This window comes from Galeopterus variegatus, unplaced genomic scaffold, assembly GCF_000696425.1.
Source record: "Galeopterus variegatus unplaced genomic scaffold, G_variegatus-3.0.2 Scaffold311, whole genome shotgun sequence".
NCBI classification, from domain to species: domain Eukaryota; kingdom Metazoa; phylum Chordata; class Mammalia; order Dermoptera; family Cynocephalidae; genus Galeopterus; species Galeopterus variegatus.
Window position 1 is genome coordinate 458,935 of NW_007726422.1, and position 14,358 is coordinate 473,292.

General features: G+C 35.3%; 1 protein-coding gene across 1 annotated transcript in view; it reads right to left on the reverse strand.

The window, feature by feature from the left end:
- TSPAN12 (tetraspanin 12) overlaps positions 1 to 14,358 on the reverse strand; it is an 80,599-nt gene that overhangs the window by 39,548 nt on the left and 26,693 nt on the right. The window lies entirely within an intron of this gene.

Here is a 14,358-nt window from a genome sequence, read left to right on the forward strand (position 1 = left end):
AGTTAAGCAAAGGGTCAGGGATTAGGAAACAGATCTATCTAGCTGGATGAGATGGTCAGAAAGAGGAATGACAGGAAATCAAATGTGAAAGGTAGATTGAAGCCAGATTATGGTGAACTTTAAATAATATGCTAATGGACTTTAAATCTATCATGCAGGCAAGACAGAAGGTGGCACATTAAGTTTCTGAATAGGGGAAAGACATAGTAAACAGATTAAATAGTGGCAGGATTCTAAATGGTTTGGAAGGGAGAGACTGAGGAAGGAGGGTGAAGATCCCTGAGAAGACAGCAAAGAGGAGACATGAGGTGAGGAACTGAACGTAGACGGTGGCCTTGCAAATAGGTGGGAAAGAAGAGCTTCAAGAGCTATAACAAAGGAAAAACCGATAAGGCATTGGACTAATTGGATTTAGAAACTGAGGTGGAAAGATGTATTTCCCCAAAGTGGAGAAATTAGGAAGGGTAACTAGTTCAGTAGGAAAATGAAAATTTTCATTTTATTTGATCAACTTAGAAATGTTTATCCAACTATTGGAAATGTACATTCAGAGCTCAGGTACCCAAGGGTGGAACTGGAAATTATTATTATGATTGAAACAAAAATAGCAACTTTTGGATAGCACTCTATTTATCAAGTAATTTCATACTTAATTCATTCAAGAATTGTCAAATGGATAGGACTACCCCATTTTAAAAACGAGAAAATTACTGGAAAAAAAAGACAATGTGACTTGCTCAAGAATGTGCATAGTAAATTTTGGAGGGCTGTATCACCGTAGCAGTGTTCTTTGTACTATGCCTGGCCTCTTCTCCAGCTGTGGATGTAACTTAACAGAGTAAAGTGTGAGAAAGAATGCGTTCTCTGAAAGTTCCTTTCTCTAATTCCGGCAGAACTAAAAATCATCATTATGCTCATGAATATTTCACTCTATGTACAATGGGGGATCGGGTGAGGGTCCTAGGTAGTTAATATTGATTATTCCCTTTCATTGGAATGAAGCCTCCACTAAGGGCAACCACCTTATTGTGTTCCTCATCATATAATAAGTGCTCAATAAATATGTCATATAGTAGATGCTCAATAAATATTTGTTATATGAAACAATAAATGAAAACAAAGCAGAATGATATGACAGTGAGTGACTGGGAGCTTCCCTGGACGGAGTGATCAGGAAAGGCTTCTTTATAAAGGTGATCTTAAGATGAGTCAGGAAAGACAAAGAGGAGGCAATGCTGTTAGGATCTGAGAAAAAGCGATCCAGGAAGAGGAGATATCAAGCACAATGCCACCTTACAGGGTGAGCTAGTTAGCTAAAACCTCAGTGGTAACTGGAGCGCAGAAGGGGTGGGATGGGTACTGGGTGTGCAAATAGATGTCCTTGAGAGGTACAAAGAGCCAGATCATTGTGGGCCATGGAAAGGATTTTGCATTTTATTCTCAGTGTAATGGAAATTCATTAGCAGGTGACATGATAAAAGTATATTATAAAAACATAATTCTGGCTATTTTGTGAAAAATGACCTGTAGAAAAGCAAGGTGTGAAGAGTCCAATAAAAGACTGCTGAACTAGGATGGTAGTGGGGAAATGAAAAAAAGTGGACTGATAGAGGATTGTGAGTTATCAGAACTTTCGGTTTCTTTTTTGCCATAACTTATACCCAAAAAAAAGGGAAGAGGATAGAAGACAGAAAATTAAGCTGATTTTCTACTACTTCCATCATATATCCCTTATGATTTAAAGACATAAATCACTGCTATTAGTTTTAATTTGCTTGCTTCATAGTTCTTTCATACAAAATATAAAGAATATGTAACTGCATAATCTCTTAGATAATAACATGGCTTAAGAGTAATAATTGATTTGAAAGATAAAGTAGAATTTTCTTAAGGGGATCTCATTTTACAAGCTCCGGTTATTTTTGGCATAGGTAGTACCAATGGTCAGCTTCAATCTACTCAAATCTTATTTCCAAGTGTTATTTCTAAGCCTTTTTTTTATTGATTTTGTCCTTGAAATGATGATTAGAAGGACTGTGAACACAGTACTCCAAGTCTGTTTCTCTACAAACTCTCTTTAATGCTTTATTTAAGAGATTTCTAGACATGAAAAAATATTATATTTGTACCTTATGTTACAAAAAAGCCAAACGTTCAGTAACTACGTGCTTGATCAATTTTTCTTATCTCTGATAAGAAATGACAGTAGAAAAGAGACAGTGAAACTTCAGAGAAAAATTACACTATGGGATTCCTTTGCTCTCTCAGAACCTTAACCTAAATTCATTTCAGAATTGATGCCCGGTTACAGCAAAAACCAAAGCAGTCCTGAAAAGGCAAGATACCTTTAAAGATAAAACATAGACACAGATGATAATTACATATGTTGAAAGAGAATGGGAAATACCCTGACTCTGCCTTGGGGATAACCATGCAGATTTCTGGACTGAGTTTACATCTTTTAAAATCCCACTTGGGTCATCGCTCTCATTTTCTGTCTGCTGGAGTCACTGATCAGTTTGCAAATGCCTGTGCTGCACCAGCTGAAAGGCCCCAGCACAGGAATCCATAGGCAAGTGCCCAGATGTAAACAATATACGCAGTACCTGAATAACTTTGCCAGGCCTGTGTATACAAAAAGGCATGGAATAACTAGGGACATAACATCATCTTTGATTTCTTAAAAGTAACATTACAGTGCATCAGCAATACAATAACTTAGGCATGCACACAAGTGCATATGTAAAGAATATATATCTAAAATAATTTCTCATTCCAAACTCAAAACTGAAATTACCAGTCATGAGAGAAAGGGGATAAGTTCCATACGAATTGGTCACTCTTTTAACTCTGGAAAAACTTCAAAATGATTTTATCTTTCAGATTTCCAATGGTTTCATTTGATGCAAGTTCTATCACACAAAACAATTTTTCTATCTTTATTCCACTAACACTCAGAAACACTGATTTATTTGACCTTGAGGTTGAAAATACCAGTTGCATCAACATTATAAAACTTTATCGGAATAAATTTAATCTAAAATTTAATTCAAGACTGAACCAAGAAGAAGTAGAAAACCTGACCAGACCAATAACAAGCAATGAAATTGAAGCAGTAATCAGCAGTCTCCCAACAAAGAAAAGCCTAGAACCAGAATGGAACAGGAACAAGACAATGGTGCCCACTATCACCACTCCTATTTAACACAGTGTTAGAAGTGATAGCAAGAGCAATCAAAGAGTAAGAAATAAAAGGCATCTATACTGGAAAAGAGAAGTCAAACTGCCCCTGTTTGAAGATGACATGATCCTATATATAGAAAAACCTAAAGACACTACCAAAAAACTCTTAGAGCTGATTAACAATTTCAGTAATGTTGCAGGATACAAATAAAATACTTTTACAAATGATGTTGCCTCTTCACGGCCAGCTGTTTTTGCTTTGTTGTTATTGCTTTAACCTGAAACATCATCTTCTAATTCCAAGGAAAACTTTAAATGTCAAACCCATTCTTAATATATAATGCATAGACCAAACAAATGCATTTACATTAAATGTTCTTTTTCAGTGAGATCTGAGTCCTTGGTAAGTTATCCTCATATTGATTATTGTACAGAAAATCACTCAACAACTATTTAGTTTAAGGTCTGGATTTGAAGAATCTGTAAAGCATGGTATTAATCCATAGTTTCAATAGAACAAAACTAGCAAAGAATTAAGCAACAGCTCCAGCTGAGCTTTGTTAAGGTATGAAATGTACATCCACGTCACATTTCACTATACAACACTGTTGTCCTCTACATTATTGGGAACATGTATATATCTCTCCTAATGGTGTCAGCATGTGTTTTGCATGCTTCTTACTCTCCCAGTGCATATGGTTTGATAAGATGGTCTGTACCAGTCTAGTTTGCAGAGCAACTAACTCATCCTCTCTTCTCCTTATGTGCTTTCCTTCTAGAATGGTGGAAATAGCTCTGAACTTAAAGTCAGATCTAACTTCAAGCCCAGTTCTGATACAAACTGCGTGATTTCTGGCAAAGCATTTAACTGCCCTGGCTTCAGTTTGCTCATATATATAATGAAGATTAAAAATAAAGTCTTCTTCGTAGTTGTCAAAGTTGATTTGATACATGTGAAAGTGCCTTGGAAAATGTATTCTACAAATGCTATTCTGTACTAGTTTGTGAAACACAGTCCAATACTGACTTGTCCTCTCTTCCCGAACGTAGCCTTTGTGCCCTGCAATGGTCTCAGTTTCTTCCTCATCATTGTTTCCCAATATTTCACCTCTTGTTCTTGACCATTTTACTTTTCTACTTCCCTTCGTGTACCAGGGTTTCCTTTTCTGCTGTATTTCAGGCCTCAGGCACTCTGCCTTTTAAACCACTTAGCTGCCTTACCCACAAGTGACTGTGTTCACTCAACGGCCTGACAGTCGGTTCTGGCTGGCAAGGATCTTGTTCTAAACACTACTTCATCCCCAGTGCCTAAGCAGGACCTGTCACACAGCAGATATTTAATAAATGTCAATGGAAATAATGATCGGCTTACCAACTAAAAAGACCAATTTCAGCATTTCTTTGGGTTTCACTGACTAATTTGAACCTTGAGTTTCTTGTTAACATTTGACTCCCCTTGAATTCTGCCTACACATTTATGTTTTAAATACTGCCTTGCTGTTTTACTTGTGTCTTTCATGTGGATTATACTATGATAATCCAGTGTGCCTTTAAACATTTAAGACAATGCACAGAGCTTAAAAAGGGAACAACAGGCTGACTCTCCTCACTTCTCCAGAGCTACTCACTAAACATACTAAACAAATAAAGAATAAGAAAATGTGTGTTTATACAAGGAAATCAGAATATAATTATTTGCATGATAAACTATTTTATTGGCTTTGAAAAATTATTTAATACAGAATTCTTTAAAATGGCTAAGCACCTCTTTCATAATTAATCTAAAATTTGTGTTCTACAGGTAAGTTTTATCCCTAGACATATGTTCATGAACACACTGCAAGAAGGGCATTCTGATAATGGGACATGACCCTGAAATGATGCAACCAATTAGTGATTTTTCACTAAACCTCTCAAGCTGAGAATAAATTACTTTCAGTCCAAAATGAGTAGCCTCACTGGGTTAGATAATAGAAGATTAGATAAAACAGTGTTTGTGAAGTTGCTTTGTTGATTTTTTTTTTTTTTGCTATACAAATATAAGAATATGGGCTTTGAGATAAAATAGACCTGGCTTCAGATTCTGGCTACTTTACATACGAGCTGGATGACCTAACCTCTAAGCCTCAGTTTTCTCATTTGTAAAATGAGAATGTAAAAATTAGCTGTCGGTGCTGTGGTAAGTATTTCATGAGGTAAAGTGCCTTTGCATCATAAGCACTCTCTAAATGGTAGCCGTTATTAACCACATAACAGTATCTATTAAAACATAAACTCCATGGGGACAAGAGGTATCACTGTGTTTTAAATACCTAACACTGCCTGACACATAGCAGGTACTCAGTACATACTTTCTGAATAGATGTACTTATGATTAGAGGATGACAATGTGTAAAGTTGTTCATCCTTCTGAGACTATCAGTGTCACCCCCACTAAAGGGCTCTAATCCCCCAAGCTATTTGGTAAAATCTTTCTTGTTCAGTGCGACTATAGCTGGTACTTTTCAAAACACCTTTATTAGAAAACTAAGCAGGATGGGTGTGGAGGGTGGAGAACCCAAATTCTTTTTTAAAAGGTCTGAAATCAATTCGTCTGTTATTTTAAACTAAATAGGGTTGGCCAAAGAATGGCAAGAATGGCATAGGTCACTAGTCCCTTTGTATTTGAGGTATTTGAGGAGGAAGGGAAGGGCAAGGCATCCTACCTTTCTATGGAAGCCCCTGGTGACTTACAAGTAAATGCATTCCCCAACAGAAACAAAGGGGATTCATTCCCCCCTTTTAAAGGTTATCTCATCTATGTATACAGACAAGTAAAATCTCAAGGAGGTCTTTTCTTAAAGAAACATTTATTTATAGAAATGGCCTGGTTCCCGATACCACCACCTCTAGGATTTCCTCTGAAAGAAAGGATATTAAGCCTATTCCTCCTCCCTCTTGAAACATCACTAAAGCAACAATAAAAGGATAAAAGAAAAGGAGACAACAGCAAGTATATTTTGGAAAGTGCAAAGCAGATAGAAAGGTAGCAAATTTCTCAGCCATCCCCCAAAAGCTAAATGCTAAACCAATTGTGGGGAAGACAGAAACAATCTGATTCACATCACAGAGCCTCCAAAACACCCAGGCATTGGCAGCTCTGGTTACTTCTGGAGGTGGACGAAGATGAGGCTAAAAAGAGAAGGACTTGTCAAAAACCCATTTAGGAAGAAGTTAGACCCCCTCAAACCCCCTTCTTCATGCTATGCAACTGGGTGACTACCCAACCTCCCTCAATATAGAAGTTTGAGGAAGTGGAGACACTAAAGCAAAGAATCTCAGGACTGGGAACCATAGAGAGTTAAAAATATTGATGCTCATTTGATTTTTAGAATAGGATTTTTAGATAATGCATGTTTGGGACAAAAGTCCTCAATTATGGGACAAAAGTCCACAGCCACCAGGCAAAAAGCCTATCTAATCAATTCTAATCAAGTATATGTTGATTTTCAGTTGATTTTTAGTATCCGGTTTTTAAGTAATGCATGTATGGGACATAAGTCTTCGGCCAGGGGGCAAAAGCCCACAGCTAGCAGGCAATAGCCCATCTAATCAACTCTAATCACTGTTTAGGTATGGGATTGTATACTTTAATGGTTTTAGAGCTAACAGGTGGTTGACATACCAATCCTGTTAAGAGATTTTAAAGAATTGATGTAGGGAAAAATGTGAAAAAAATGTTTGCTAAGGGCAAGCTGTTTGTTGGTGGAAACTTTAGAGACAATTAAACTTAATCATAAGAATGTAACTTTTGCTTAAATCATTTAAGGAAAGGTTATATTTTAGACAATGATCACAGTTTAATCAACTTAGCTTTTCGCAAATTGTACTTTGGAATGTCACATTGTTAATTTTAATGATGTTACTAGTTCCCCCCCTTTAAGCTATACCCCCCCCCCGATAACTTTTGTCACCCCCCCCATGTCTTTGTGTCCTTTTGAAATGATTGAATCAACTGATTTTTCTTGTGAAACTTTCTTGTCTTTACAATAAAAAACAGAAGCTAACTTTGAATCAGAGCTATACCCAGTTTTCTTCTTCTAACAGAGGAGTTGCTGAGGTGCAGTCCCTTCGGGCTTCTTATTACATTCACGTTGCATTGAGTAATCTTTTTTGCAGCTCCATTACACAGCGAGAAGTGTAACTGGGAACAGCAGGTACATCAGAGGTTAAAGTACTGTACTGGAAACAGAGGGCTAAAGGTCAAATTTATATATTTTTCCCACAAAGGTTTAAAACTCAAATCCAACCAAAATACCATTGCATTTCTCAGTAGAATATTGGAAGCTAGAGGAGAGTGGAAGCATGTCTTTGAAATTCTGAGGATAAAATGATTTCCAACCTATAATTCTATATCCATCAAAACTAATGTGTAAGAGTTTATAAAGCCATTTTTAGGCATATAGGCTTTTACAAATCTCCTATGTATGTTTTTTTCAGGAAACTACTGGAAGATGTGCTTCCTAAAATCAGAGAATAAACAAAGAAAGACAATGACTTGGAATCCAGGAAACACAGGATCTAAAACAAAAAGGAGGCAAAGGAAATCCCAGAATGGTAGTAAAAGGATATCCCATGGTGGTGACAGCATCAGCAAGCCTCGACTGGAGCAATTCCAGAATGTTCTGACATTTAAAACAATATGTGTATGCTGTCAATGATGCCCAATATATTTGAACATGTAAAGAGAAAACTTATACTAGGAAGAGTTTAGAGTTGAATTAGATATAAACGCAGAGAAAACTAAACAAAGAGAGCTATTAATTTCAAGAAAAACAACATATTATTCCAGAAGGAAAAAATAAATCCAGTACTTTGGTTGGCCTAGCTATGAATAGCATTTGCAGAGTCATAAGCATGTAAACACTGATCTAACCAAAATTATGATATGTCCTGGTTGAGATGAGATAGAAATTTTGGGGGTAGGGGGAAGGGCAGCAAAGGGTATCAGTTCTGCATCTTCCTTAAGAAGAAGTCAATGGATAATGTTTAAAACTAAAAACTAAAAGAATGAGAAGAGTTACATAAATATGTGATTTAGAAATATGAAAGTAAATTCCAAAGGAATCTGCTAAAGCAAAATTGAAAACAGTTGCATCTCAGGTGCGGAAAATGGTGGGGGTGAAGGACAATTATTTTCATAATAAGCCTTTTAGAATGAAATTAACACTTTATTTTATTTTATTATTTCACCAAAATAAACATGTTTGCTTTTTAAAAGACATCATTGAGAAAATGAAAATACAAACTTCAGAATGGGAGAAAATATTTCTAATACATATATCTGACACAGGACTTTACAAATCAGTAATAAGAAGATAGACCATCCAATAAAAACGTGAAAGAAAACAGACACTTCACTTTTTGGCTATTATGCATAATATTGTTATGAACATTCATGTACAAGTTATTGTGTAGATATAAGTTTTAAGTTCTCTGGGGTATATATCCAGGGATGGAATTGCTAAGTCATGTGCTGACTATGTTTAACTTTTTGAGAAACTACCAAACTGTTTTATACAGTGGCTGCACCATTTTACATTCTCACTAGCAACATGTGTTTCAATGTTTTCACATCTTTCACCAACACTTATTATTTGCCTTTGAAATTAACACTTCAAATTATGTGCTTAAAGCACTCTAATAAAAGTAAAAACAAAATTAAAAAAATAATAGCCCTTCTGAGGCCTCAACACCAAAGAGAAAAGACTTGGTGGCTGAAAGATTTTACATATATTTTACATAGAAACAGTAATTCTAAAAGGCTGAAAATTATATGTAGCCCAAATATACTTCAGGGTTACTGGAGTTAAAGGGGGTGAGCGGTGATTGGGAACTTTCTAAATGCTCAGGTACTGTCTTTCTTTCGCTAAATATTCCTTCAGTAGTTCAAAATAGGAATGGTATAACAAAATATAAAAAGTGTATACTTAAATGTGATTTATGGACTCCACCCAGAGGTCTCTTTTTACTAGATGCTGCCTGGAAATTTGGGTCTCTTCTGCAATATTGCTCATTAAAACCATACCTACAGTCTGCCCAAATCAGTGTGAATTAGATCATTTTCCACAATAGTTCACTTCAGTCACAAAAATATGGAGCTTAGCATTCTACGTTATCAGCAATGTCATTCAGTGAGAGAAGCCTAGATTTAGTTTGTTTGCTGAGGAGACACATATGTGTATGCATACAATAAAGTATTGCATATATTTATAATAAAAAGTAAATTAAAAGTAGGTAAAAAATTAAGTATAATTATATGTATATACTCATATATGCAAATATGTTTATGTGGATACTTATACACATGCATGCACAAATCACTTATTGTATATATAATAATATATAAGGGGTCTTCAAAAGGTTCATGGAAAGATTTGTATTATCTTTTAATTCCATTTTTCCACCAACTTTTTGAAGTTCCCTCATGTTAATATAATTTGCTCCTCAAAAAAAAATGGCAAAGCTATCATTTTTCTCCATTTTCTTAAAGAAAATAGAGCTAGGCAAAATTCACCCATGATTGAGAGGCAAGAGAACTACATTTTTCAGAGCAGCTCTGGAGCTAGGCATCCTGGACTCAGATCTCAGCTCTACCACTTAGTTGAGCTAATCACTCAACCTCTCTGTACCTCAGTGTCTTCATATGCAAAAAAGGGATAATAATAGTGCTAACCTCATAGTATAAATGGGAGAATGTAATGAGTCAATACATGTTACACCACATAAAATAGTGGCTGGTAGATAGAGTATGTATCATATTAGAAACTTTGGTGGTGGTGGTGTTGGTAGTGGTAGCAATACCTCATGATCTAACCACTACAGACCACAACTTCTGAACACACGTGCACACAAGCACATGTTCACATATGTATATACAAAACCCTTCTTGTCTTTGAACTAGGAAGGAGTTTCTTAAAAACCCTATGTTCCCATCTTTCACCTTGTTTTCTAGTTAAAAACAACAACAACAACAACAACAAACTACCGATATATTAAAATGCTAAGGATAGCAAAAAATTCCTTTTTTCCATCCACGTACTACAGCTAAAGGCACAAATACAGCTTTAATTGCTATGTCAAAATCCTTGACAATTTATATCTGATAATTCCATCTTCTCTTTTTGTATTTTGAACTAATATTAAGTTAGTTAACTTCTTTCCAACAGTAAAATTAGTTTTTGTTCTTGTTCACATTTTACAATTTTCATAATGAAGTATAGTGCCATATAGCCAGTAAGTGCTTAACAGTTCATTAAAATGAACTTTTTATAAAAGCACTAATATGACAGGTCTTCAAAAATTCATAGAAGGATTCATATTATCTTTTAATTCTATTTTCCATGAACTTTTTGAAGTACCATAGTATATGAAAATGATGTTTTTCTCTTTCCATCTTTGCCTCTTTACTGTTAATAATATTAACAAATTTTCTGTGAAGGCAGTTGTTGGGAAAATAGGGTAATTTGATCAGACCCCCCCCCCCACCTCAGGGCCAGATAGGGGCGGTTCAGTAAACATTGTGTGTGTGTGGGTGAAGTGAGTGCACCTGCAAGGCGGGGCAAAACTTTGGCTGGTGTTTACTGCCGTGGGCGCCCACCCTGCGAGGCCATGTTTTTCCAGACCTGCAGCTTCCAAGGACCGTGTGGCCAGTTACCTAGCTTAAGACCTGCGTGAAGGGGTCTGGTGACCCAGCCTCGTCTGTGAAGGGTTTGTGACCCTGTCTGTGAATGGGCTTGAGGGGTCTGGGAGCTCCAGACCCAGCCCTAGCTCAATCATCAGCCCAGTCGGTGCAGGATTACCGGCAGGTAAAAGAGCCGCAACAACTAGCATGGTTGCTTAACTTTACAATTGGCGTCACCAACAGGATTAAGAGCTAGACAATTAGTGCTGTGAGCAGGATTCGTGACATTAGACTCTCACAGTAGCTCTTGTTGTAGCCAGACAGCAGTATTTACTTTTGTATAAAATATTTCAAATAATTTTCTCTTTTGGGAAATTGATTTATTTTTCAATTTTTATTTCTAACTTTTATCAAACTAATTAAAACAAAAAAGCAACCTTCCCTAACAAAGCCAATCAATTCACTGAGTGCCTGCATTTTGAAGAGTATTAACCTTGGTAAACAGTTGAGAAAGCTAGGAAAAGATATTCAATTATTAAGAGCATTTTTAGAGAAAATATATTCTATCAATGTAAAACTTAACACACTTATTACATATTACTTCCAACTTTATAAAAAGAGGACTCTGTGATATATGCTATCTGAAGAAAACAAAAAACCCAATATCCAATTCACCGCATATAGACAAGCAGTTGTTTTACAAACTTTTTCTATATAAATGCCAACTGGAAAAGAATTTTTATATTAAATTAAAAATATAATATTTTTCCTGAACACTTTTACATAAGTTTCTTTGTGCAAACAAGCAGATAATCAATTATCATAGAACCCCCTCAGTAAGGATATATTTTACTGAGAGAAAAGTAAAAATTATAAACACTGTAAAAGTTATTTTAACCTGCTACCCTCTTAATTTATAACTAAAAACTCAGATACTTTTCTCACAAGTAACATTCAACACAATTTAAAACTGCAAAGGACAGATTTGCTTATCTTGGAAAATTAATACAACCTGAAATTCACCTCCCCCCAAATAAAAACTATTTCAAAATGTAACATACTTTACTGGACATTTTAATGTTTTAAAAACATGGTACCTTTGACTTCTATCTACATGCTATATAACCAAGAGTTTTAATAAACAAAAAGTTTGATTAAAGGCCTGCGTACACTAAATGATAAATGATAAACTCCAGTCTCTACAATGTCAAATACTAAACTCTGCAAGCTTTCAGTGCTAAGTATCTTTTGTCAGTTGTTTATTTTTCCCTTTCCAGTGATTGGAAGTTTAAAAATATTATATTACTTATAGTTAGTAAATAAGGGAACTCCAATGCCAAATATTTGTACAAGATAATGGAACAGCCACCCTTCTGTTAAGAATCCACAGGGACTAAAATACCAACAGCCCAAGAGTACTTGCTGCTTAAAACATATATATGCACATAGTCTCTGTTTCAGCCAGTTCTCAAAACGATATCATGGCAGCTAAAGGCTTGGCACTTTCTGAAGGCCAATCATTCACCATGTCCAATGCCTCTCTACAAATTTTTCCAAAAAAAGGGACAACATTAATATCCTTTTTTTTTAAAGAATCATAAATAGAATGAGGTCAGTCCAATGTAGGAAAAAAACAGCTATTGAAGAAAGAAAGTTTTGTAATTACTTAGAACACATAAAAATTCAAGCTAAGGTAAGAAAGTATTGGTATGCTGTGGTCTTTTGTTCATGCTTATTCTTAAATAAATATAGAAGGTTATTTCTAAAAATGTAAATTTACTCCCCTTTTAAATTTTATTTACACTGGCAATTGCTGAGCTAACTTCTTTATCAAAGATGTCAGTGAAGTTCAAATGATTAAGTGCTTGCTTCATGTGCTGTTCAAACTACTAGACAGAGAAATGTGTTATGCCAGGATCTGCTGGTCTATCTGAGGGCTACGAGTTCCCAAGGTCAGTGATCTCCATCATGAGAGGTAAAGCATTAAGGGTAAGACAATAAAATAGCTAAACATGCTACAAAGGTCACTGTGTATACGGCTTCTGTTGCCTTGTAAGCTAGGTCAGCTAATGTCTGTAAGCTCAGCCCTATCTCAAAAGATTTACAGGGTGTTACTGGTCTCTAAAGAGGCTACCTCTACACATTATGAACTATTCCTGACAATGTGAGGCAAAGGTCCCCATTACCAAAACCCATACATGAAAATGCAAGTAGGAAGGAACTTTAGAAATATCCTAAGCAACACAGCCAAAATAACACCAGATTCAATTCTGACCCAGATTGTCCTCTCACTCAGACACAACCAAATATGTCCAGATCCTTCCCAAACACAAGAGGGCATGAGTTCATTACAGCAGGCATATTTATATCAACACTTTCTACAAGACAGAAAGTTAGAAAACTAGAAAATTAAAAACATGATGTTTGATTAGGCAGCAAGAAAACTCTAATATCTACCAATAACTTTTGAACCTAACCATAACTCTGTCTATAGAAGTATCTTCTAAATAACATTCTTTTCACTATTTTACATTTATTTGCAACCAAGAGATGCACTTTAACTTATTTTTATATATTCTCCAGAACAACCACAAACCCTATTTGTTAAAGAGACTATTAAAGGAAATAGTTTCCTATAAACTTTACAGATTCATATATACAAATATTTATTCCAAGTGAACAGGCTTGTCCTTTTCTTTTTTTCTTTTTGATATATTTATTCAAGCAAATGCACTTTCTTCCTGAAGCAAATTTTTTTTTTCCTTAAACGAAAAAAGTGTAAGAACACTGCTCTTTGTGAATGTTACAATCTGATTCATAGTCATGCTCAGTGTTCCCAGAAGGAAAACCATGTGTGAATACTGACAAAAGTCATTAAATCACTGAATAATGATTAAATCCTTAAAACCATTGGTAATTCAGTCTAAGTGGTAAAAGAAACAGTTTGAATTAAACAGCACAAATTACAGAACAATTTTAAAGAAATGAACTTTTGTTACAACAAAATATTTGAATACGTGAGATTGTTAAAAAGTTCATGTACAGATTTATATCATCCTTTAATTCCATTTTTCCACAGACTTTTCAAGGTACTCTAATATAACAATGTTGAAAAGTAAAGAACCTGGAAGATCTGCTTTTCTAAACAAATCAATGATGATTTTAAAAGATTATGTCCATTATATATAAGTAAATGCTTCTAACATGCTTGAAAAGATTGCTCTCAAACAAGTTAAGCAGTTCTACCACAGTCCTCTGGTACTAGTCAATTGTTAATGGAACTTACTTTCCCTGAGGTTGGAAAATTGCTGCAGCTTTCCAAAGAACTACTGTTATAACTGTTCAACAACAGTCTTTGGTGTGGGCTTGTTTCCCTAAGGGCTCCTTAGCCTCGCATACAGTTTCTAGGTGCCTGATTGCTATATTTTTGCTATCAAATCTGAACTAAAGACATCCAGATTAACTAAATTTTATTCATAATGGATGTCTGGGAAAAAATCTACACAATTAAA